The 27,474-nt window shown below is 40.3% G+C and overlaps 1 long non-coding RNA gene across 1 annotated transcript in view; it reads right to left on the reverse strand.

Annotated features, from left to right (window-relative positions):
• Nucleotides 1–11,262: 11,262 nt before the first annotated feature.
• The window catches only part of LOC141743922 (uncharacterized), a 148,249-nt gene continuing 132,037 nt past the window's right edge, over nucleotides 11,263–27,474 (reverse strand). The window contains exon 3 of the long non-coding RNA XR_012587252.1: nucleotides 11,263–11,378. This is a non-coding gene — a long non-coding RNA (uncharacterized LOC141743922). The remainder of the gene's footprint in view (nucleotides 11,379–27,474) is intronic.

The raw sequence follows: 27,474 nt of genomic DNA on the forward strand, positions 1-27,474 counted from the left end.
AGAGAGCTTTAATGGAATCAAACCATTTCTCCCTGAGCTTTAAAATACTTAGAAATTAAAATGAATGAGAATGTCGTTTATCCATTAATATCTGATGAATAGGAATATCTTTAACTTGTTCCTTTGATCTCATATATGCATCCGGAGTGGCTAGTCACCTATGAACAGAGAGCTGTTTTGGAAAAACCGCAAGTTACAGCTATAAACTTCCTAGAGACAGCAGAAAATAGCATGGCAAACAGCAAGGTGCCAAAAAGCAGATTTTTAAAACTGTAGATTAAAGTCATTTATTAATAATGTTACAAGGTCTTTTGTGCAAATAAGGGTAGCAAAACTTGATCTTGTGTAAAGCCAATTTTTGCAAAAAAGAACTACAAAAGATGGAACTTAAGTACTAGAATTACAGTGTGCAGAAAACCATTTACTGACAAATACACATATTTATGCATATTACAGATTCATTCCTAAAGTGAATCACTGTTGGAGAGCTTCTTGTAAAAGCGTGGTTTAAGAGGAAACAGAAATTAATGGGTAACCACTCGGTACACGGCACAGAATGTGTTTCACACCTGAGGACATCATAGAAAGTTAGGTGACAGATACAGCACTTACTGAAAACGTGGGAGGCAAATCACAGAAAATAAAGACAAAAATTGCCACCGAGTCCAAGGAGTTCAAGCTCAATTTGGAGGGAAAAGAACAAAAGTAAAAGGTTTAGAATTCAGGGGTGACTCACTTGACATAGAAGGAAAGACAGACAGGTTTTCTCTATTTTACTTTCAGCATACGTGACAAGAGCAGTAAGAGCAGCGAAGAAGCCAAAAGAAGGAAGTCACAATAGCTAAGCGTCCAAAAATGCTGGACAGGTGAACTCCTTTTGAGCCCTGCAGCTAAGCAGAGAGCAACTACTTGCTGCAGCACTACACTCCTAATTGCCATTATACTCACTAGCAAGGGTTTGGCTATTTCCAGTTCATTTCATATGAATGCCGAAAAGTAGATTCTTAATGGCTTTTGCATGTACAAATAGGCTTTACCTTACATACATCTCACCAGGCATCCAAATATGATTTTCATCAAAAGGGATAAGCCATGTATATATGAAAAAACCAAAAGATGGATAACGTCTTGGATCACACTGCTCTCATTTTTTTGTAACAACAAATATTATAATTCTTCTTGTACGTTTTTTTTCCCCAATATAGAACAGATTTAGTGTCTGTTGTTTTGCATTTACAGGTTAGCAGAGTGAGAAATCTCGGAAAGGTATTGTGATCTTTGCTAGTAATATTTATTCAGCAGTACTTGTACTTTAAAGCTATAGCAATCTCAACGTCTGAGAAAGTCTGCCACGAAAGCTGCACGTGATCACAGCTTTCCGTGCCGTTTGCTTCAGATGTGCATTCACAGCTCCAAAGTGGGACTGGAACTCAGTATAACCAACCGCTGCCTTTCTACTTCTTTGTCAAAGAAGTCATACTGAGGTATTAATTTAGCGCATTCACCAGATCATACTAACGAGTCAGTTAAGATACCACCAGGGTCATATTCACTATTAGGGGATCCTAAGACTCTAGATGATGTAAGTAAAGAATTCTTTTATGTTTGGGGCCTAAATAGAGATACTATGAAGTTCATCGACAGACTGAAAGAAAACTGGTATTAAAAGAGACCTCAAGAAGTCATCTAAGCAATCCCCTTGCCCTAACAAATGAGCAACAGCAATGTCATTCCTTAATGTACTTGCAAATATCCGCAGGAGGCTACAGAACCTTCCCAAGCAATCTACTCCAGTGCCTCATTATCCGGACCACTAGAAAGGTTTTCAGTTTACGCTCAATCTTTCTTCCTGCAGCTTTAGGTCATCCGTCCTTGTTCTGCTCCCCAAGGACACGACGTATACCTTTTGTTTGTAGCAGCCTTTTATGTACCTTTTACAAACTGTTACCGCATCCCCCTCCTCCCACCTCCCTCTCTTTACACCCAGTCTCTAAAGCAGGGCATTCCTAGTGCTTTCAGTGCTTCTTAGATGTCATCCCGCTACGCGTTATTCAACCTTTGCCCTTCCTGTGCCCCTTTACAAATGAAAAACTGTCACTCAGAATCAGCACAACAGTACACAATCCACCTCTGCAAGCGGCCACCGCTAATTAACATAGACTTTCTGAGATATTAGTAGACTGAGATTCTTATGGTATCACAGGATCTTTTAATATTGGATTTACATTGTGTAACTAGCATTTGTGATCTATAAATCTTTTTTCTATTTGATCCCCTACCGGGAAGCAAAAATCCCCTATGTACTTTTATTTATCAAAGCAAGGTCAAATTCTCTAAAATGGATAATTAGAGAATAACATGGCCACAGGGCATTCAGGTGTTTCTTTTAACCTAGGTAAAGGCTTCCATTAACGTAGATATCCCCCTGGTACAGGAACAGCCTGTCCTTTCATGTGACACTTGGCTAATGTCACAAGTATGTATGAAACGTCTCTACTTCAGGAAGGACTTCAAGAAATCGGTCAAAGATAAAAGGTCAGATAGCTAAACAATGTATGCTTTTATTTTCGTTTTGTCTTTGAAGCTTTAATTCAACAGCAAAAATCTGTCAAATTGGAGTACAAGATTTTTTTCCCCTGTTTTTCCCGGCTCAACTTTTCTATATATCAACATGCAAGAAATACAAAGTAAACAGGGAGACAAAAAGCGGTTGCTTGCAATTTCTTCAAAGCGTAGTTGGTATCCACAGCTCTTTGTGTAATGCTTTTCCTTTTTGAATTTTGGACGGGAGGCATTGAAAGGATTTTATGAACATCAGTCCATTTAAATGCAACCCCAGGGCGAGAGGGAAACACTGTCCCCACTCAGCAGATGGAGGTTACTAAGAAAGAGGCCAAATGACTTGCCCAAAGTTAGCAGCAGTAGGTGGTACTGAAAAGCCTGCAGATATTTAGAAAGCCTGACGTGAAATAAATGTAAAAGAGAGGGGAAAAAAAAAAAAGAAGTGGAGATAGGCTAATTTCCAGGAAAAAATATTTTTGTCAGATTAATGATATCTCCAGGATACACACAGAAACCACATTAGTTGGAAAATTCACCAAATCTGGATAAAATGCAATTAATCTAATTTTTCTGATAATATATGTGCAATTTATTTTCTAAGAAGTGTCATTTCTAACAAATGTGGAATGTTCTTTCATGTTCTAAAGTGCTTTTCCATCATCTATTACAGAATTAATTTAAGATTCATTCACTGCTAAAATATGCAGAAAGTCCTTAAAAAAAAAGAGAAAGCAGGGCAGTTCTTCAGAAATAAGTTTATCTTTGTACCAGTATTATCATTACTTTTAAACTGACAGTCTTAAATGATTCCTACACACGACAAGCTGCAATTCCACACAAACCAACCCAAATCATAAGAGGTTTTGGTGTATTTCTTGAAAATACTGGGACAGTACTTCCCCGTTATCCTTTTTAGTTTTGAATTACTGCGGCCCATTTTGTTTCAGCCAGATGGAGAGGCAGTGACTTGCTGTGACCCAAACACACAGCAGAAGCACTTCGAGCTTAAGAAGAAAGATTCAGCCAAGCCTTCTGTGAGGGGATCTAGTTCTCTCTCCCTTTACCTGGGCACAGGAGGCTGCTGTTTCCATTTGAGTCCCCTTTTGTTTAGATCCTGTGAAAGCAGCTGGCATTTATTGCTCCCATCCTGAAATTACTTTTGTTGGTGTGGAATGTATATCCTTATAAGAGACGTGGTAGATGCCCCATCCCTGGAAACATTCAAGGTCAGGCTGGATGGGGCTCTGAGCAACCTGATCTAGAGGCAGATGTCCCTGCTCGCTGCAGGGAGAGCTGGATTGTCCCTTCCAACCCAAACCTATGATAAAATGTGATGCCAAAATACTACAGACTTGCGAATAAACCAAAGTACAACACGATGAACAAGCATCCGGTTCTCTTCTGACATTTCCTGGAGTTTTAGTATCCCAAGGATGAAGATACTGAAAAGTTACTGCAGAGCTGGAGGACAAATGGTGGAGGAGACTTCAGGTGAGACCACAACATGGTAAACAAGGGCGCTCCTTCTAGGGTTAAAGACCTGAACTATGTGAATGATGCTATGTCGTGTATTTGTGTCCTGATATTATAATACAACTTCTACGCATTGTTGAACACGAACAGTGACAGGCAAGACACCGTGGAATCTTGCACATCAAAATAAACAGGTTGTGATGGATTTTTAAACCACCAGTTATTAAAAAAAAAAAAAGGCAAAGAGATAGGAAACATTTGTTGTCTTACTCCGGAACTAAGGGACTTGTATTCATTTTATTTTTAAAAATAGCATCAGCAGAGATTTGTAGAAAAAGATAGGGCTGCCTACCACCTACCAGCTTCCACTTCAAAATGAGTAAAATAAATCCCCCCGCCTAAAAAAAACGCTTAGTGCATTTTGTTTGTGCCACAGCACTGTAAGAGATGTAAATTTACCGTCATTAAAAAAAGAGAGAAGCATATCATCCTACTCTGATGCCTTCTTCCAGTTACTAGCAAGGACTGAACTTAAACCAGAATCCATGAGTGTGACAGGGAGCAATTTATTTCAACTCGGTAGTTGTAAAAGCACATCTGGAGGAAGGAAGGGTCATTCCCATGGTGGGAGGAAGTTACGTACAGTTTCATGCTCACTGTTCCATTTCAAATACTGGAGGGCTGTTATTTCTGCCAAAGCACGCCGTATTCCAAGCCAACAACTGGTAGGAAAACACGATGTTTTGGCAAAGCCAGGCCACTGACTGTGCAAACACGGGAATACGCTTTCACAAGTGGAAGAGAGTCAGATACAGCCTAGAAATATATCATCCGTATGAAATAACAAAATATTATTAAAACTGCTATTTGCATTTGCAATGTTTATCAATGTTAGTTTTCCATCAATGTTTTGAATTTTGACAAGAGAGAGGGAAGACTCCATGCTAAGTTTAGCAAAATTCCTGTTTATATTGTCTCATGGCTTCTAGGAAAGCCTCAGTTCTCCTTGGCTGGAACATCTCCAGATGTTACCTGGAACACCTGTTCTGAACACGTAAGCACTGGAGCAGTAAAAAAGCGTACAATAAATATCTAGCTATGTATTCTAGTTGACAAGGAAAATCTTCATCAAGAAGATTCGAACTGCAAAGAGCCGCAAAACATTTCTGGAAGCTTCTGTCCCGTTCATCTCAACCTACACCATGAACCCTTAGCAGGTACTACCTTAAGGAAGGTTTTGGGGTAAAGATGGCAGGTCTAATGATTAGACTTGATCTTCAAGCTAAATGTTTTATGGCAGTAATGGCTGACATGTTCCTAAGTAATTGCTAGCAGTAGATGTTATTCCAGGTGGACAAAATTACTGACTTGATGTAAGATTTCTCGCCTAACGAATGACCAAGATCTAAGTGCCTGGCAGTTTAACGTCCCTCTCATTTCCTTCAGAGGCTGTGAAGGAAAAGAAATAATGTTTCGGTTTGCAATGTGAAAAGCTGACACAGAGCTGTCAGACATTTCATTTCAGCTAATCCTCCCTAGGAAGCGCAACGTTGTGTGAGCTCTGAATTCCCCGTGAGTTTATCGATCTTGCGTTTGCCAGATAAACAAGTGACATCAGCCCTGCAGACTCGCTGCCCGAAAGTAAAATGGCAGTTTCTCGTATCCAGATGCAGGTTGGCCAGTTTGTTTGTTTAAACCGAACGAGCACAAGACGATGAAGGTGCCTCAGCAGATGCAGAGCACAACATCTGCTGGGATGTAACCTCTTCCTTCAGCCACCAGCAAGCCGAAGACAATCTCACAAAAGAGCTGTTTATAAATGCCAATTTTTGTATAATGAGTGCAGGTCACTTGCTGATGAAGTAGCCCACGCCATTTCTTTTAACCGCAGTCGACGACATCCTGCTTAATTGACTAGAGCTAATCCAGCACGAGGTACTTGCACATGAATATGTGGAAGAAGCAGCTTCCTGAATATTTAAACGGACAATGTCAAGGCAGCCACAAATACTGTATTACATTAGCATGACTAATACAGTTTGTTAGCTGGAATTACAGAAAAAAAAATCTCATTGCTGAGTACAATACTTTCTGTAGCCTATTAGTACTTATTTAGCATCTCCTGTCTGCCCTCATTCTTAGAAATGCAGCTCATTTATCAGCAAAAGGTCCGTGCAGCCCAGATACTCGGTAAGCCAGGCCAGCAGAGAACTGCTCTCATATATCATGGAATTTATTAGCCGTGTACCGTTCTTTCCCTGGGTTTCAAATGAGCTGGACCAATTTGTTACACAACTCGCAGGTGGGAGTGAAAGGTATACAGAACAGCGTATTGCCAATGTTGTAGTTCAATTGCAACAAGTAGGACAGTGAAATTACAAAAATACGGTGGAAAACTAACTGCCTGGAGAACATGCCTTCAGGCATGAGATGTTCTCCCAGGGCAAAAGCGAAGCCTAAGCAGATGGACAGTAAAATACATACGTAAGCATCTTAGGTGTAACTCCACAATTCCATTTAGGATGGGATGTATTTTTTTGAAGGGAACTGATCTAAAACCCTCGGAACTTAAATGTCCAGTCAACAGCATTGTACATCACTAGCTCCCCCCCAGATCACCTGGCTGCCAGACCTCCTCATCTGGCACTGGGTGCAGAGATGTGAGATAGAATACAGCTCCAGCTCCACAACCAATAGCTAAACCAGTACAAGACAGCATCGCTCCCCTTCTGCACGAGCAGCACGGCACCGGGCTGGGTTCCTCTCCACTTCTGTGGATCCTGCTGGAACAGGCTTCATCATGGCAAAAAAGAGACAGTATTCCTCCATTTCAAAAAAGCAGAGCCATTAGCTCTTTCCCCCTTTGGCTCCCTCAAATTTCTGCTCATTCTAGGGAGACATTTCTGACTCACGCTAGACAAACAAATACATACCGGGGGTGAATGTGTAACAAAGCTTCATCCAACAACGCTCTTCATGTAGGGGCCATGCACACAATCCCCCAAAGTATTCCTAGAAAGACCTCCACACCTTTGGAGGCTTTCCTTGTTCAGATCCATACAAGATGCTAGGGTCTGTCTTCCGACAGTTGCTCACTAATCTCCATCCTACTTTTGCCAAGTCATTTCGATTTATGTTCTTAAACATCCAAGTCTCCATGCCCTGAAAACTGAAGTTGAAATTACATAGCTATCTTCTACTGACCATTCTACCAACTCATTTTGAGTGAAAGAGCTTCTTGAAACTACTTAGAAAAGGCTCAAATCTAAAAGGTACACCTGAAAAATAGTGAATTCCTTTGGGAAACTAAATCAGAACGTTACCACCGCTTTTAGATCCATATTTAGCATTCACATTTTGTACTGGGTAAACACAAGACAAAACTAGCGAAAGAACCGAACATCGATTGGTCCCTAATGGAGCTCAAGCCAATGCAACTACCAGAGACTTCTTTCCAAATGTTGTACTGTACTCTGCTGTCTCAATACTGACATCATTCCCAATAATAAATGTAATTCCAACTTACAGTAAAACATAATTTATAACACAAAAATAATTGCAGTTTACAGTAAGACAGAATTACAATTATTTTTCCCCTGTTAATGGCTACACTTTAACGGATGGATTATGAGACAGCAGAATTTATTCTATTTCTAATGCAAACTACTAAGAGGCATAGGAGATACTTCTTGTATTCCCTACAAAGGAGAAAAGGTTGGAATTCTGGTAATTTGTAAAAGATACCCACATTATCATAAGATTGAGCCTACACAATTAAAAAAAAGCGATCCGCTACGATGGAACACATACATGTCCTGTCATGCCTGAAAGGTGCTGGTCTGTTTTTCACGCGCTGGGAATGCAGAGGAGGGTTCAACATCTCTGTGCCAACCCCTACCGTGATTAGAGTCTCAGCACTTCACCTGCCCTGCAGGGTGGGGAACTTCGACAAGAAATATATATTATTGAATGAAGTTTATTCACTAGGGCCCAGAGTTCTCTACTAGACAGACGACGGCAGAGGGTGGCATAACCAGGGAATGTAATTGAGTCTATCTGAGTCAAAATCAAAGTCGTGTGTTATTCTTTTGATACAGAGCAGCAATAAATAAAAGCCAACAGATTTTACTATCCTAGGCTCAGTGTCATACTTGGCAATGTTTTCACTCTTGGCAGCAGTGGAGGCCAAGGTGAGGGGGTCTGAGTATTACCAATGCTTGCATGAAGCTGGCAGGAAGGGCCACCTAGATTACTTAATGATGTGTGCTTTGCAGTTAATGAGCCGTTCCTCCATTTTGTCTATTTCATAGAAGAAAAAGAAGGTACTTTGCAAAGTGCATTTGTCATGAGGCGATGAGTGGTTTTGATGCTTACAATTATAACAACATATTATTGGATGTAAATACACACATATGCAGCCTAAATTTTTTTTTTCCTCTTACTGAGCACAGTATTAACAAGACACAAAGCATTAGGTTCATATATTAAACTTTTTTTAGAATGTATGCTGTCTTTCAAGTTACGAAGGTGATTTTGTGACATAATCAATGAACGTTGCCTTAGGTGTGCTAAAAATTGTATAAGTAGTCTAAGATACTACCGATTTCTTCATTATGGTAGCTAAGTTGCATTTACTGAGAAGAAAACCAAAATATCCTTGTAATACCAAATTACAATTCTCAGATGACTCATTCTTAATGAAGTATTCTAGAATTTGCTTTACCTGACCTGTCCCTTTGATAACCCCTATTACTGCTTAGTCCATAAGCACAACTAAGTAAATAACAAAGACATATATGTGTTTATAATACAAAATATTTCATAGGTATACAACCCCTCAATATATACATAACAAGATCTATGTGTATGTTTTTCCCTAGAAGCCTATAGCTAACAGCTTTTTTCAGGGTGTTGCAATTTCTTTCCACTATGAAAGAGAAGCTATTAAAAAAAAAAAAAAAGGGATATTGAACCTCATGGCAGAAGACATGCCAATTTTCAAAAAGAAAGGGTTTTAAGACCAACAAACTGCTGAAGTTCTTCCCATAAGGCCTTTTCTCCTATTCTTACAAACAGAATAGTACAAAATTGCCTTCACCTTCGCAAGAAGAGATCAGAATTGGTCTTGAGGATAAACAAGTTTGTTGGCCACCAGAAGCCAATGCAAAATAGTGTCCCAATGGGAAAGAAATCGCCCAGGCTCAAAGGCACAGGAATTCAGCCTGCTGTTCCTCAGGCAAACCAAAAGCTCAGCTCATTACAGCTGATGTCCAGGCACATAAAAATGTGCGCACACGTGCATGCTTTGAAGCTCTGCTTGTTTCGTATGCTGTATTATTGTGAGAGACTACATCTCTCTCCATTCAAAAGATAATAAATATGACCTGCTTATAGGGCTAAGCACCCTACAGACACAAAGATTTGTCCTCAGTCCGAAGTACCGTTGATAGATACCCTTACACGTGGTTACAATTCTGGGTGAGTTTTGACGCAGTGTTTAATACAATGTAAATTTTATATTTTATGAGCAAAGCAGAAGCTGAAAGGTCTAGACAGTGCAGCAAGATATTGTCAATAGGTATTAACTGAAACATAACTTTAACGTAGTTTACTATTAGATGTTCTGGTCAGCGTCTCTAAACATTTTTCTTATTTTGGAATAGCTACAATTTAAGAAAATGGAAACCAGACTGTTAACAGGGTTGTTGCCAGGGTAAGAAACAAGACTGCAAGGCAGAAGGCTGGGGTTTAACTCTCGGATGTGCTACTGAGCGGTGAGGGAGCTACCAGCTAGTGAGGCTGGCCAGCTGATTACCCTCACAACACAGCAACGGAGGAGAAGTCCTAGGGACAGGGAAATCCTCAGGTACGGCAACCGCCAACGCTGCTGCAGAAGGGAAAGCACTTGTTCCAGAAGGGGAAACCAACACAGCGTTCTGGTTCATTGGGCCATCAGAGCACCCCATCGAACCGAATACTGCATTTCTTGGAAAATTTTCCCTTGTCGTAGAAGAAACCAGGGGAACCCCAAACCCCATTCAACAGCTTCACTCGTATAATTCGGTGATTTTCTGTCAATTTTAATCCTCAGAAACTCTTGAGTAAAGCAGGAACGTGTATTCTGGTATATTGTTCTCAAATAATGCTTGCTAATTGTTTGCTATATCTACAAATATATATTTGCATTTTATTTGCTAATATAAATTATTACCATAGCAAGTCTTTTTTCTTATAAGGGAGAAACGAGGACTTGTTCCCAGCTTTTCTCTACCTACTTATTTAAGCAGAAGATTACCAAAATCTCATTCATATGCCAATTAGCATATATTTAGCAGAGGCAATTTTACGCAGCTCACAGCTTGTGTCCAAAGATCAATCTTCGCTTATTTTGGAAAGAATGCCAACTAGCCTTAGTAATTTAAGTCATCCTTACACTACACAGATTTTTCCATTTTACTGGGCTCACAGCGCATTGATGATCATCTTTATTATTATAATAGTCTTTCAGAAAAAACCACATTCTTCTCTGGACTCTGCATTAGCAGTTTCAGGTAGTATTTGTTATCATTATAAAGTTTTCATGTTTTAGGAGAATTACCACCTCCTACAACAGATCCTATAGGATTGAATTTATGCAGAACTCACTGTGAAAAATAAAAACCAAAACAAAGACCTTTCTTGCCTCAGGTTACACATTTTACCTCACCAAGGCGCAAAATTCACCAAAACGCAGCTACAGTCCCTCGAAGAATAGCTGACGCGCTAGTATTTGTATGAACTATTATGCAAAGAAATAAAAGCAACTTGACACCCCAGCCACATCTAACATGAAATATTAAACAGCACAACCAGGTCTTCTTCCACTTAGGTACACTAAAGCTTTAATCTATTCTTATTTTCCAGTCTGCCTTACTCCATCAGAAAGCAGCACATTTCCCAGAAGCCTTGTTCTTCCAATGAACAGTCTGTAGCGCCTATTATCCTAGCAGCATTCCACCTTTTGAGGATGAACACATAAGGTTTTGTTTACCAGGTTCAGGGTAAAGGGCACTTGTAAGGGAGTCAGTAGAACTAGCTCTGTACTTCGCTCTCTAATTAAAATCAATTTTTGAGACAGCTTTCCCCCGGCAGGCAGGGAATAGCTCTGGTGTGGAATTCTTGAAAGAATAAATTACCTCAGCAACTATACCATGCGCATGTGTGTAAATAAATTCAAATTTCACTGACCTAACAATCTTCCTTTGCACCACTGGATTCACCTCTCTTGGGAAGCTCTTCCTGCAAGGCTCCTGATACCTTCTCTCAGTTGGCACATTGGCAACATTCCTTGCAGTGAAAGGACACTGGTAAAAAAGAAAATCAAAAGTAATATTACATTCTTATTTGGTTTTGCACAATTCTTTAGATAAATCAACTGTTAAACATTATTTTTATAAAGTCTACAATCCTAAAGCTTCAAGGATGTAACGGAGATCGAGTTCTGCTCCTGTCTGTCAACATTCTTTGCCTAATCCAGCACCTGAAGCCAGCTCATGCCCCACTGAAACTGTTTTTATTGCTCCCTAAATATAGTTTTACTAAACTGCTTTTTAAATTTGAATCACCCACCGGCCTGCCTGCTGGTAGTGAAAATCTTCAATCCATTATTCAGAACAGGATCATGCAAGCATTATTATTAACAAGGGAGAAGTTAGCTAATGACTGGCAGCTTAAAGAACAGAGTAACTGTTAATATTTGAGGCCATCCTCTCTGCTTCTGCCTATCTCAAGACCTAGAATCATTAAATCCTTTATGTGACTAAAACACACTGCAGGTGATACAACTAACTCCAGCTATTGCTGGTTGAATGCATCTGTCAGTCTAAAGTTAGGCTTAAGCCCACCTGCTCTCTGAGGGCTCAGTTTTGCCCTGAATTGCACCTGGGTAATTCCACTGCTGTGAATTGTACGACAGGAGGTGTATTAGGGGCATATTTCATCCTGGCAAAGTATTTTTGCTAAGCTTTTTGAAAAATCCATTCGATTCCAATAATTTTAAAAACTTTTTAGAGACAGTCAGTTTGTAGAACAACTATTGCAGAAAAAAAGTACTGCTGGTTTAATAAGACAGTTACACAAAGTAATGTGAAAGGGATTATTGTAAAAGACTTTTCTCAATCGCAAAAGATTTTGTTCAAAGGAGACTGAACCAAAATGGATCTACCAGAACCGAAGTATTAAAACTGTCTTTTTTCCCCGGAGGGGAAGATACCTCTGCATTCGTAGCACTTCATATTCATAGTCCTGATTTAGTTATGAAATGTTGCAGAAAGTTCTGCACCTTGAAACGTATGGGGTATGTGGATTCAACGTTCACCAGCCATGCCTGGGTTCACCCTACTACACAATTACTCTGGAGTTTTAAGACACAAGGTATAACACTTCAATTTATTCTTGCCACTGCTGTCTTTTCAGTTCAGGTTTACGAGCTTAAGCAGGTGGGTTTTCTTGGTTGTTTTGTTTTGTTTTTTTTAAATTTTTCTCCCCTCTGCTATGAAAAGCCAATCAGAATACCGATATAGAAAACATATTTCAAATTAAACAATGCTGTTAAGCATTCACAAGACTCCCAATTACCACTGCATCCAAGTGTGATCGCCGTCAATATATATTAATTACAAAATTGACAGAAGACTAGAGCTGACGCAGAAATTGTCAGAACTTGTAATCGTTGTCAATTCATCTGAGGGACAGGATGAATCGTGTAAATAACTTCACCCTCCACCATTAAAAAAGAAGATCATTTCAGGTTAGTTGAAGCAAAGCTTTTTTATTTTCTCACAGAAAAAAACCTTAAGTTCTCTCTGGTCAACCAAAGCTTTGCTTAGTCTGTGTTTTTTTTTCCAAACAAAAAAAAGTGAAACACATCTACAACAAGTTTTGAAATTTATTTCCAGCTTTTTTTTCTTTTCAAAGGGAACACTTACCAATCTGAATCAAATTCACATTTTGTTTTGGGTTTTTTTTCACGACTAAATGTTTATTTCAGAGAAAACTTTTCAAACAAGAGAAAAATTGCCATGCTTTTCCTTCTAGTTGTCCTTTCAAAGAACATTCTATTTGGGCTTACTTAACTGAGAATTTACATCTCCGAATAACACACGCGACACAAGCAGTAGTCTGGATAACCACCAACTAGGAGGCTGGTCAAGGACCAGCCATTGAAATGAAACCTTCAAAAAAAGTTCTGAAATAACCATGGTTGTGACTTCATTTGCACCAAATGCGAGAATGGATCTTTACGAATCCTTAATGAAGCCGTTAGCACTTCCATGAAAAGGCTGAACTCGCCTGCGACATATACAGAATATCTAGAACACACAGTACTCTTTGAAAACCTTGTAACAGAGATCCTGGTTTTGAAATAGGACTGTTTCCTTTGCAAACATGCCAAAGACACCAAAAGCGTCCAGTCTCTAAGGATACCTTTCACTAGGAGACAGAAATCTTGTTTTAGACAAGAACTCTTCTAATAAAATGCCAGACCTTCTGGGCTCTCTTCTAGCCAACAGCTCAACGGCTTCCCAACTTGAACACCCTCAAGATAGTTCCTTCTGAGTTTTCAGGAAAGTCTTGTTCTTACCGTCATTTCTGAAGCCTGATCTTGTGTTTGCTCCTCGATTCGTGCAGGCCTCCTACTTCTTTTAGAAATCTCCCGGCCTGCAACTCTGCCACAAGCTCCTTCCTTGCCTAGCCCCTCCTTTCCTTCTGGAGGCTTCCTCATCTGAACATGCTCAGCTGCTCTGAGCAGCATCTCTCACCACCCAGAGCTTTCCACCTGCCCTGGTGCACCAGGGCAAGACAATCAGACAACCTCCTTCCCAGCATGCTCTCATGTGTGTCCTGAGCCAACAAATCGAACAGCTGTATACCTCTGTATACCTTATCGGGCCCTACAGCATCAGAAGCCTGAATCAATTGTCTCAATTGGAAAGCTTTGCTTCTGACCCCCCACTTACATTATTATACTTGCGGTTGTTCTGCAACGCCCACAGTAATCTTTGATCAAAGATAGCGTGTGCTGATCTTCCATTTATTACCTGCCAAATTCTCACTTCTGTCTGGTTGCCAGCTGGTAGTTTCATGGAACTGTGCGCAGATTACCTGGGTATGTTTAACTATCAGCAGAAGGAGCGCTCCTACAGTTTCCACATATGTTAGCAGTGGCAGAGGGAGTGGAAAATTTTTTTCTTTGGCTTCCAGGACAAGGTTAAAATGTGACCTGGAAAGGACTGAACGCTAGAAGTCTATGAAGTACTTGGTGGCTATTTTCAGATGTTTCTGAGGAGGTCTCCCTCAAAAAAGGTGAAAATGCTCCTCTAGGTAGCTCAAAAAAGCAAAAATCAAACATCTGTAGGTCCTCCCATTACTATATGAAAGAAGTTGTAAAGTTTTACCTAAGATTTGTTAACGTAAACTACAGACATTGTCGAACAAGCTGTTACATTTTCTGAAATGTCTGGAGTCCTTTAGGATTCTAGGCTGTTTCCAAAAGACAGAAATTTAGGAGCAGAAAAGGCTAGTTAATAGAAACCAGAAATTCACTACTCTCTTATGAATCGAGAAGTATAACATATAGCTTTATGAGTTATATTTATGGGCCTCAAGTTGACCTTTCATTTCAAATGGCAAGTTTGAAAAGTTTAGACCAATGAAGATAATTATTGACCCATCACCTTGTGATCCCCTGAAAAAGAGGCGTCTGTGATTTCGGCCTGGTTCAAGTAGTTTCAAAGTACATGGCCCTGAGAGATGCTGAGTACCCAAGGATTACAAATTGAGCGTTTGCTCTAGCTAATATCCTCAATACAACCCTTTTGATTTCTTCTGGTTATTCCATTACTTTTTTCGCTTGTTCTGTTCCAAGCTTGTAACAGGCTTACGCTGTCACACGCTAAATATATCCTTACATATTTTTAATAAGAAAAAGCTGCTTCTTTCAGTGGCTTCTGCTTTGACCTGCAGTTATCTCATGTAATTTTTCTGTTTCCATTAAATTTCATGGAAATCACAGAACTGTAGTTAATCACTCTTTTTATACGTGTATATGGAAAGCGGACAGATGCTGGTTTGCTTTCAGCTATTTTATGGGCTGGGTTGTGTCATAGGTGTTTTGACTAATCCCAGGTAATTTTGGTGGCTTATTAATATGACAGTGCTTAGCATTGCCTCTCCCACCCTCCCAGGGTACCTCAGCTTCTTTGCTTCAAATTATAAGATATCCTGTAGCTCGATATCCATACCACACGAGCTCAACCTTGACACGATGACAGCGCTGCACGGAGCCTCAGAGTTGATAGGATGCTAAGAAGTGGTTTTCTTCTTCCTTCCCATGGGGCACTTTCCCATCTCAGCATGCAACCAACTGCTGACGAGACAGTTTATATGTACTGACACCAAGCACAGCTAGCTACCTAAAAGAAAATTAAATCTCACACTGAGAAAGGACCCACTATCAGTTAAGCTTGCGATGAGCTGTAACTGTGCCAAGTACCATCATTAAGAGCCAATTTTTGTTTTTTATGGTTGTTCGATACAAGAGATTCCTTCTCTAAGCAATGCGTGCCCCTGAAGAAAAGATTAGGATTGCACAACGGAGCCAGTAATTTCCAGTTTTCTCATGTATAGTCATAAACTTCAGAGCAAAGACATCCAACTGCTTGGGGAGGGAGGGAGGTAAAATGGCGATAAGAATGAAAACGGCAGTCCTAACCCGGAAAATCAAGCAATTGGTGTTGACTAAGTGCAATCCGAACAAAAGAAGAAAACTCCAGGGCTAAACAGGATTTGCCGGCCAGAATACAGCAACACAAAGCTGAATTCCATCGCAAGGAATTTCCCTCATTTCAGAATATACTTTTATTCCTCATGTCTAGAGTCAAACTTTTCAAATGCTTTTATGAAAAAAGGGTTTTTTTCCCTGACTGAAACATTAGGCTTTTTAATTCATGAAGGTGCGAATATGTACCAGGGATTGTGCAAGACAAACTTCAAATATCTTTCCTTCTCATTCAGAATAATTTGGCATATAAGAAAGTAATCTTCTGCTTTCAATCTGATGACAAGCAGAAAATAAACAAGAGACTCCGTCCTCCTGGGCTTATGCCCCAGCTGCACCGAGACAGAGGTTTTGTTAAAAACAGTATAGCAGCATATTTACTTGGAAGCAAAGCTCCTCGACTCAAATCCAATTTAAAGCCCTCCAACTCAAGTGATAATTTTTTGGTTTATTCTCAACTTCCTTTTCCAGGTTTTTGAAAGCAGAAAGGGAGACATGAAGAATTCACAAATTGTGCAGAATTACATTTTGCAGTGATGTGACACAAAACAGCATTTGCAGTTGACACTTTACAAAAACGTTTCTTTCATTTCAAAATGATGCTATGCCATTTTTTTCTTTTGACATTTCTGAAATGGTGCAGAAATTTCCCAATAGAAATTCTAGCATATGCTGTATGAAAATTCTATGAGGGAAAACTCCTGTTTGGTAAAAAAGACGTATCTTTTAAGAAATTTCATGCGGAATGTTTTTTGCGAAGACATGCTGGGTCATTCAGCATTGAAATCCTTAGAAAATGCAGCCAGAGCCCTGAATTACATCATATTGAACTCGTCTAAAATGTGTTTTAAAATTTATTTCATTATACTGTTGCAAACACTTCTGTGTACCCATTTAAATAATTGTAAATTTGATTTATATTGATTTAGTAGAAGTCAAGTCCTTCTCAACTTAAGGGAAGTCAATACAGGACAGGTTTAATTCACTTGATGGCTCCCTGAACAGGAGTTTAATAAAATCAGTTTAGCACCCAAACTTGATTAATCAGTGCAATCTCACAAGTAGCCAAACCATCAGAAGTAGAGGAAGTGGCACCATTCTATCATCTGAAAATATACTGGTAGGAAAAAGAAAGCTGATAAAAGCGATGAGGCTACTGCAAGATGCAACGGCACACAGGCATCCCATGCTATGACGCAGCCAAAGCCAACCATTCATTTCTATCGTCGGATGTCTACCCGGATCTGCTCTGGGCGTCTAAAGTTACGCACTCACAGGAAAATGCCATCTCTGTGATTTGCTCGTGATTAACAATGCTTTGTATGACTTCTCTAAAAATAAAAGAGTAAATGGAAATTCAAAACCGTGCAAAGGGGTGGTATGAGAGAACCAACGTAACAACATGGAACTCCAAAGTACTGTCACTCCAAATTTAACACTCTCGCTCAGACCCAGGAGTTTCCTGATTATAAACCAAAATCAAATCATCAGGAAAAACATAATGCAGTTCCCTAACATACTTTAAAATGACACAATAGGCAATAATGTTTGATTCAACACAACTGCTGGTACGTTGGTGGTTGAGCCCTTGGCCCTGGTTTTCTCATAGAAAACAATGCTGCCAAGAGAATGCGTAACAGATGCTAAATACGCACATGTCTCACACACTGCTTGAATTTGTTCATCACTGACTTCCTTTGGGATAAAAGAGATATTGTCAAAATGATAATGATGGTGTAAACATTTTGGCCAATTCAAGCATTTTCTGAATGCCAGATAAATTCAGAATAATTTTTAGCAGTAGGCTTGCCAGAACATCAGCTGAAGCCTTCATTATAGCTATTCATATCCCTATAATAAAGGTTGCATCAGCAATTCCATTATAAATGCTCTTTCAGAGGGTTTGATAATTTGGCTGCAAAAAGTATTTTTGGCTGAAGCTTGGCATATAAGTTGCCTTAGATATAATTTTTAAAGCTAGTTTTAAACTGTTCAGCTGTTTTCTGCATAAAGATGGAAGAAACAAAGGTGGTTTAGCTGGCTTAAATTGTTCTTTTTTTGTCCTACATAAAAAAGCACCAAATTTTTTCTTTTGAAGTACAAATTATGTTAAGGAAAAGAAAAACCAGGGATTACGTACACTCTAGTGCATATTTACACTTAGATATATGCTAATTACACGTACTCTGGTTAACTGTGGCACGGTCCAGATGTCAAGGATTAGATGCTTAGGTTTCCCTCTCTGAAATCCCAGTGTTTAGCGTCGTACGCTGGCAGGGTCACCCAAATTAGTACAAGAGAGACAGGTACAGGAAAGACTATACTGTGGACAAAAAGTTGCCCAGTCAGTCTTTGGAAAAAAAATAGTAACAGAAGCTTCATAGAAAATTTTCCCATACTGGTTTCATTTTTACCAATTGTCTTACTCTGGCTGGGGAAGAAGGAAAACACCTAAAAATGTGGATTATTTTGTTTGCCTAGGATGATTATTTAGACTGAGATAGAACAATCTGGAGATATTTATTTTCCCTGTGTTGTGTAACCTCACGCACGAAGGTGGCTCAGGGTTACTAGTCCCTTGATGGGTAGGTGTGATACCCAGCTCCCTTGCTAACAACCCTGCATTTCATTGGACTTGTCTGACATCTTTACTGGCAGTTCAATCATCCTTTCTTTCCTGGGATGGCTGATATAACTGCATCTCCCAGGCAGGGACGTATTTCCCCCTGTCACAATTATAATCTCTAGAGATCTGCAAGGAGTGGGAGAAGCTCTAGTCTACACAGTGAAAATGAAAATACATTATATGGTGGTGGAAAATGCTACCAACTTCACGCGTGATGTAGTCAAGCTCGGGTATGCGAAGCTTTCAAAAAATATAGTTACCATCAACAGAGGGGTTACTACTGGAAAAGGGGGAAAAGAAATCATTGTCACAAAGTGAGATTAATCTGGGTGAAATTCACTTTTACAAAACGCTGTGTATTAAAGCCTTGCAAGTACTGGAGAATGAACATCTGTTTGCAGGAGACAGCTAATGCTGTAAAGAAATTAACCTTTAAGTTCTACGCTAGCAAAGATTTGCAGTTATTCATACATCCAGTTAGTACCACAGGGCAAGGGGCTCCACTTGCACTTTTTGGACACACAGAGTGCAGCCACCTTTCCTTACTGGCCTCAAGAAAGTGCTGCCTCCCACTTCTGTACAGAAAGTCACTAGGGTAAGAATTACAGCACAAAATTCAACCATTCTTTTCTAAGATGTATTAAATCACTTTCAATTACCAAAAAAAAAAGTAAGCTACTTGACAGATGGCTTCAAAGCACTATCCTTCATGGTTCATTACCAGAATCTTGTAAACAGGAGTAGGCTTTTCTTACCTGCCTGCGAAGATGCTGCTGAATGTCTTACTTCTGGAAACGCTGACTAGAAATATGGTAGTGCTGTTTTGTGATACAGAACTTCCTGAAACTGTTTTTCTCTAAGCAAATTAGCTAAGGTGAGATGATTTTGAAGTTCGATCTGGGTACAGAATTTTAATACTCTTACGTTTTAATACTCTTACCCCTGTCCACATCGTCTAATGTGCTCCAGATACCTTGCCACACAAAGAATAAATGTCGCCCAATCCCACTGGAACCACTTGGGATTTAAGAGATTGTGATTGGAACTCAGAAATGCCAAAGTTTTGAGGAAAGACTTTTTTTTCTTACAGTATATATTTTTCAAACCCTTAAAAAAAAAAGTATCTTTGTAAGAGAGATGCAAAAGTTTGGGATTTTTTAAAAGAATTTACATTGGCAGAGTGTTCTTGCTTTCTTAAAATTCAAAAGACTCCATTTCCTTTAATTTTTTTATCCATGCCAGTATCGTAACGTTTCTACAGGGAAATAGACATTCTTTAAATAACATGATATTGCCATACAACTCTAAAACAAAAAAAAACACAAACAAACAAAAAAGCAACATTGTGGTGAAAAAACACAAGCAGAGGGTTTGGGGTTTTTTGTTTTGCTTTTTACAATCCACAAGTTTTACATTTTAAAAAAAAAAACCCACACAGGTTGGCAACATAAATTGACGATCCCCTGGGCAATCGCACCAACCATGGGGAAAGCACTTCTTGGTATTCTGTACTCATTTCTCGTGCTAAAGGCAAGCGAGCACTCCTGCGAGGTCCTACACGTCTCCAGGACTGGAAGGCAACGGCAGCCCTTGCCCCGGCAGGGACCCCGCAGTCATTCCAGAACCTGAACGACGTGACCGACGTGACCTTGGCCACGTGCTCTCCTCTGGCCAGGCAAACCAGACGATCTTCAGCAGTCCAAATGAAGGAGCTGCAGCATTTAACACAGAAATGAATAATCACCGCACTAGCCAACATAAATTTATTTTACCTCAAACTGATTTTAGTATTCTCTCTAAATTACTGGCACTTCTCAAAACTAATGCACTGATATTTTACTGACAACATATGACTGAATTACGGACATCTTCATAATGAACGCTCGTTTTAGCAGCTGGTAGTCATGGAGCCGCTGGGGATTAGCTACTGAAAAAACACAGGGAGCTGCTTGCAATTTGTGTAAAAAAAATGCTGATTAGGTAAATGTCTAAGGTGACAGCAGTGAAAGAGTTAACAATGGTTTCTTTGAGAAAAATAATACTTTTTGCTGTAATTAATTCAGTATAGCTAATAGAAATGAAGAGGAGGATGACGCTATGATCAAAGAATGTGTTCGGAGCAGGAAGCTGCTAAACACAGGAAAGGGATGGAAAGGAAGGACTTTTTCCGTGGCAAATGAACCAGGTTCTGCCCTAAGCAGGACAACGTGCAGCTGAATTAAAAGGAGCCATCCTGAAAAAAAATTACAACTATATGCATTTTTTGACTTCCGTATTTGAGTCCAGCATGTCCATTTAAAGTCAAAACTCTTGTTCAAAGTGGGAACTTTTGTTCTCCTCTTCCTATGCCCTTCTTCCAGTCACACCTATCCACAGATGCAAAATACTTGAACTAATTAAGTAATTCTGCTTTTAACCAAGTTCTTCTTTCAGCTTTGTCGGCTAGTAACACACAAAGGCGGAACGACTCATTTTGTTTACTAGATGTTGCTGCACACAACCCTGAACAACCACAGACAGCTTCAGAGGCACCTCTTAAATGCTCAGTTCAAGCACACGAGCCCATGACACGCTACGGAGTTTTAATTTCCCAGCTTCTGAACAGGTATCACCGTAAGCTACGGCCAGCCCAGCTGACCACCATAGGCTTACTTAAACAGGAAAAGACTACTGAGCATCAAGAAGGGGGGCAGAACCCAGCCCCTTTAGACTGTGCCTGCGTCAGGCAAGTCACTGCAAAGTCCAGAGGAAAAGCTCAAAGGTTGTGACTTTCTAGTTGTTTGCTGGGAAGCCCTGAGAACAGCACATGGGCTCTTGTGTGGAAAAACGGTTAGTTTTTACTGAAAACATGTAGTTTTCTGGTTTTCATGAAGGGTTGATTTTTTAAACTAAGATTTCTGACCTACAGAGAATCCCTATAATGGCCCGCCTCAATGACAATATTCTGACTATAAATACTTGCAGGTTTCTCAGAAAAAAATCGAGGCATTTTCTTCATGAAAAGAGGAAATTATTTTCATTGTATAAAACATTTATAGGCCCAAATCCTTCATTCTTACACCTTTTTCTCCAGAAAAATTCTCGTGTTTTGTCTAATTAAGTCAGCACAACGCCACTTTCCCAAGCAAGCTCGTTGCTTATGCAAGTGGAATAGCACAGTTGCAGCTCCAACACCCAACTGCCAGTAACACAAGAGCAGTGCTAGGAAAAGCAGAGCTGAGCTGTGGGAGTCTTCTCTGCTCCTACGTAAACGTGGAAACTAAAATCACCTATGAATAAAGACCAAATCTCCCCTGCTATAAACACCTTTGCGGAGCCGGGCTGTAAGACAATTCGATTGTCACTGTTTAGGCTATTGCTTCAGACTTTCTGTTACCTTTCTTGTGACCTGCATTATGATTTGGGTTTGTTTTTATTTGAATGGAGGGCAGCAGAATACGCGGCTGAAAATTCAATTGTGAGCTTGACAAGAATTAAGTATTTTTCACGTTGTTCTTCCCCTCTTTGGGCTATGAAACAGAGCGGTAGGGACAGGACGGCCAGACTCCTTTTTACACGTGATCTACAGTGTATCTGAACGCCTGTCTGCAGAAGGTGGAAAGCCAGTTTATTATCCTGTTGCACCACCTGACCCCCGATGTGATGTCAATGACAGCATCACAAAACCATTCTACTGAAAGAGGGATCATTTTTGTCAAAACAGTATTGCTTGTCTCCACGTGGAGAATACTGATGCTTAAAAAGACCAAATAAGAACAGGACCCACACAGCTGCTTTTAAAGAAAGGTTCAGGTTTTTTTAGGAACTGCTTCTTAAAGGAACAATAATCAGGTTGCTTTTCTGGTTGTTTTAAAAGGATCGCTTTCTCCTTCCAACCCTTCTGTCTACCAGACAAATCCTCTTGGCACTTTCCGAGTGCCCTGCCCAGAGACAGCGGATAATGGGGATCGCGCTCAATCACTCACGGCAGGGACTCCCTCATCCCTCTTCCTTCGGAGGGACTGGAAGGATGGTCAGTGGATCTGCTGCTAATTTAGAAAGATTAACCACTCCTTAAAAGAAGCGGGAGCTAAATCACATCTAAAGAAGCAGCCCACACACTTCTGTTCTCAAATGTGAGCGTTCCTGCTTGTGCTCATCTTCGGGCCCTCGTACTGCATGTAGCAAGGCCTACACTAAATGAAGTAACAGCTTTTCTGTAGAACTCTAGTGATTAAAATTAAGCCAGATATAGCAATGAGTACACTGGAAGTTACCCACCGAGTGTATTTCTCATTGGTTTTGTGCTAAACCAACACTGTACAGAGGAAAATGTCTTAAAATCTGTATGTCATTTAACCAAAAGGAATTTCAGATTCTAGCTGGAATGATGAAGTGACTGCCACAGGAATTTTGCTAACAAATCCTATCAGATTGAAAAAAAAAAAAAAAAAAGAGCTTTAAAACAATGACATATTTAAACAAAGAATGTGAAGAAAGTCAACCATTAGCATCTACTCTTCAATAGTGAACTGTCCAGAGGAAATAAATTAAGTATCACACACAGACAGCACCAATGTGCGGCACGCAGTGCTTATGCTTACTTTTTAAACACTGTAAGACACCAATAAAGATACAATTTGTCTTGAAGAAAACACAGTTTACTCAGCCTCCCCCAAACAGTAGAGCGAATCCTTGAAAGGCTCTGGAAAGCTGCAGCAGGAATAGTCAGAACACGTGTGTGTTCGCAGGAACACATCTTACCGGAGTCATCACCCCGCCACATCACGAATTGAGCTCCCCGTTACTTGTCTGGCAGAATACCTTTGGCTGCTCTGTTTTTTCCACTGATCGCCTGCAGCTCAGTACAAGCTTTTTAAGCAGAGGACACTCGCGCAACATTCGTGCCATCTAACTTTAAGGGGACTGATGCTAATAGTGTGTATTTCCTTCCTAATCGGTTTCCTTCATATAGAAAGACGACACTGATAAATGCACAGCCTTACTCCTACCAGTTACCGGTTACTCCTCAGAGACCCAATTTAAGGCCGGGCTCCCACTGCATTAGGTGCTGAACAACACAGCCTAGAAAATCATCAATCCTATTCATTTTCTTAAGTGCTAAATTCACTGCAGCCAGGCTCCAAGTCCACTTTTAATATATTTGTCTTGCCTTCATGCCATTAATGCAAACGTGAATTACAGCTCCTTGTACGCTTATAATCTTTAGCTTAATCCTGCTTGTCTTTCAAAAAGCAAATCTGAGGATGCAGATACGGGATAAGAATTTCCTTAAAAATTCTGCCCATCTCCTCTCCCCCCCCCCAAGAGAATTCTCCTCAAAGGCTTTTGAGCGGCCCCCCCGCAGAGCAGAGCATGGCATATGTTATTGTGTAAAGTGGGAAGGTGACAGATGTTGAAGACATTTTTGAACAACACAATTGGGTCTATAGATAGATACAACCGTATCTGATTAGGTAGACAGCTCCATTCATCTATTTGTACAACAGCCAGGAGGTCTCTAATTGTTTTGCAGATCACTTAGCAATTAATGATGCTGTTGCCCTTGGACAGATCATGCTACAGATCAATATTTTCTGGCAAAGTCAAAGCACTGAGTAGACATCGTGATGCTGAAGTTACTCTATTAATAGAGACCGCAAGCAAGGGTTGGGGCGGGAAACTTCTTGGTCAAGAATTTATTTCTGTCACAAAAAAATATTATTTCTACTCTTGAAGTGAGCCAGACAAACCTGAATTAGAGATAAAACAAATGCCAGCAGAGAGATCTACCTTTCCTTGAACTGACAATAACGATTACTGTATGTTACTTCATGTAAGCATCATCTGAAGTGTATCGTGTTTTCTTTTGCAAGTTATCATGTCAAATAACCACAACTCTTTACAAGTTCCATTTCACAAAAATAAGCCTATATAAAATTTTGCCCCATATCAGAGGCAAGGCTGGAAAAAGGAGGGGCTGCCGAGCAAACTAATGAGTGAACAGAAGTGGGAGTCTTAAAACTGGACTGGAATGATCCTAAGTGGATCAAAAGCAGAAGGACAGAAGGACTATAGAGGGGAAGAGGGCCTGGGTTAAATTTACCTCTTATTTTCCCAGCACACATGTATTATGGATACTGCTGCTGTGTAACAGCTTTGTTTTAAGAGATAATCCCCCCGGTGTAAGCATTAAAGTTCTTCATTGGAAATACCGGCTTCTCTCATCTCTACAGACAAAGTAGGTCTCTACAAAATACTCTGGAACTCAAGCGACCAGACCAGTAGCCCACAGGAAGCTCACGAAAATAAGGTATTTCACATTACCAGGGCTGATATGGCTTCCGTTGTTCTCTAGTGAAATCTCGTTTAGGGCACCGGCTAAGATTTGGTGTCATCAAAGCCAATGGTAAAGTTTCAGCTGATTACATCAGAGTGGAAATTTTTAACCATTATTTTCCCTGTATGAAAAATGGCCTCCAATTTCCTGGTTGGAACACATTTGAAAACCAAACCAAAATCAATTTTAATCCAATTAAAGGAAAGTGTAAAGTTAAATAATTTACAGTAAAATGGTGAGGTTTTTTTACTGCTTGCATGACTCAAAATGGTTACTGTATCTAAAAAAATCACTGCAAGTGAGGACTTACTTGGATTTCTGTTGCAACTTTAAATTATAGCTTTTGAGTGCCTCAGGATAATTTTAATTGGGAAAGAACTGTAGTTTGAAAATCAATTCTTTTCAGTAATCGTCTTTTTTGGTTCTTCACTAATTACCCATACAGCTATCTATGTAAAACAAATCTTATCAGCCTAGCATCAGCTACCTGGGAGCATCTCAGTAAACAACCCATGATTTTACATCCTCGGTACTATCTGTTTAACGACAAATTCTCCAGTTGTGTGATTTTATTTCCTTCGCTGGGATGATGCCAACCCATAATGTGGCCATGAAAACCCAGCTGGGGCAAAGGCTGTCCCATCCTTTAGGAAACCTACGGGAGATCAATGCAGAGATAGGAAAATTCACTTTCAAGGTAACCTGAGGATGTAGGGACAGTCTTGGGAGTTCTAATCGCGCTCCTATACTCCACGTGTGTATTTAACCTAGAAACATTCTAACAGAGATTTTATAAAAATATAAAAAAAAGTTTCATCCTTGTAAAACTCTTTACAGAGACATACTTGAGAGGGGTACTGAATAGCTTAAAAAATTATCTAAATTAACTAATCACCTTCCTTCTCTGGATGTATTTTTATACTGCCATTTCACCCACCAGAAGTCCCCACCAGAAGCTGTATTTGGAATCAGATCCTTTATAAAAGAGGTCTCACTACAGAAGCAGATGACAAAGGAATAACGGAAGGGACATTAGGAGGCCACATAAGGTGTTTCTCTGCCTCAGGATGTAATCAGTGACAGCTCGAAAATGACTGTCAAACCCATTCTTAATGAACTCCAGCGATGGAGGCTCCTCACACTCCTGCCTTTATCGGTTCTGATTAGGACTTGCTCGTGCATTTCCTCCCTATTTTCAGCAAACTTTCATGTTGTTGAGACTTCAGGATTTGACAAAAAATCCTCCCAAACTTGGTCTGCTCTTCTCCTTGGAACCACGATGTGATAGCAGCTTAGAGGCCGTGGCTGCATGCCTGAACAAGGTGCTGCAGGCCAAGAGCCGGGAGCTGGAGGAAAAGCTCCAGGTCCTCCCCATCACCCTTTTCCACTGCCTGGGCAGCCTCCTGCTCACAAACCCATTCCTCTAAAAGCAAGGGGTGGAAGAGGGAAAGTCATGAAGGGGGTCAGATGCGGATCCCTCAGTTATGGGCCCCTGTTATTCTGGCCATAAAGTTTGCCTGGTCTGGAAAACAAAAAGAAGTCGATTGAGAGAACAGGTCTGCTGTTTCTATGACTTTACTGCTGCTTATACAATTACTCGTTTTGGTTTTGTTTAACCCCGCCCTTGTTCAAGTGTTTAATTAACCTTACCATTAGGAAGTTTTTGCTGATGTTGAAGATAAAACTCAACGCATTTTAAGCTTATTGATTCTTTTCCTATCCATGGACATGGACAATAATTTCTTCTTTGCCATGCTGAAGCTACCTTTTATGTATCACTCCTGTATCTTCTCTTTTCTATGCGAAATAGCTCCAAATGTCTTCCCCTCGAGGGTTTATTTTGGAGCTCTCTAAACGTTCTTTTAGAACATTTAGTTTAGAACAAAAGTTTAGAACTTTTAGAACATCCAGTCTCTGAATTCTCTTCAGTTTGCACAGATCTTTTTCTTGCGGTGCAGCGTCCTGACTCTGCACAGGAACTCCAGATGAGCTCCTACCCATGCTGAGTGGAGCAACGGGATTACTGCACGCCTTTTGTGAGGGGTCCTGCCTACTATATCAATCCCAATACAACAACTGCTTTCTTGATAATAGCCTGCCTTTGTTCTTTGCGAACACTCTGACTCCCAGATCCTTTTCTGAAGAACTGATTCTCGGAAATTCAGCTCTGTTATCTTCAGAGCAGACTTCATATCTGCAATTGGTAAAATCTTAGGTTACTGATTAGTAACTTAGCTAACGGTATCCTGGGCTGCATCCAAAGGAAATGTGGACAGCAGGTCAAGCGAGGGGATTCTGCCCCTCTATTCCACTCTCATGAGACCCCACCTGGAGTATTGCGACCAGCTCTGGGGCCTTCAATGTAAGAAGGGCATGGACCTGTTGAAGTGAGTCGAGAGGAGGCCACGAAGATGATACAAGGGCTGGAGCCCCTCTGCTGTGAGGACAGGCTGAGAGCTGGGGGGGTTCAGCCTGGAGAAGAGAAGGCTCCGGGGAGACCTTATAGCCCCTTCCAGTAGCCAAAGGGGCTACAGGAAAGATGGGGAGGGACTCTTTATCACAGAGTGGAGTGATAGGACAAGGGGTAATTGTTTTAAACTGAAAGAGGGGAGATGAGATATTGGGAAGAAATCCTTTCCTGTGAGGGTGGTGAGCCCCTGGCCCAGGTTGCCCAGA

The sequence above is a fragment of the Larus michahellis genome, chromosome 5 (genome assembly GCF_964199755.1).
Source record: "Larus michahellis chromosome 5, bLarMic1.1, whole genome shotgun sequence".
Lineage (NCBI taxonomy): Eukaryota > Metazoa > Chordata > Aves > Charadriiformes > Laridae > Larus > Larus michahellis.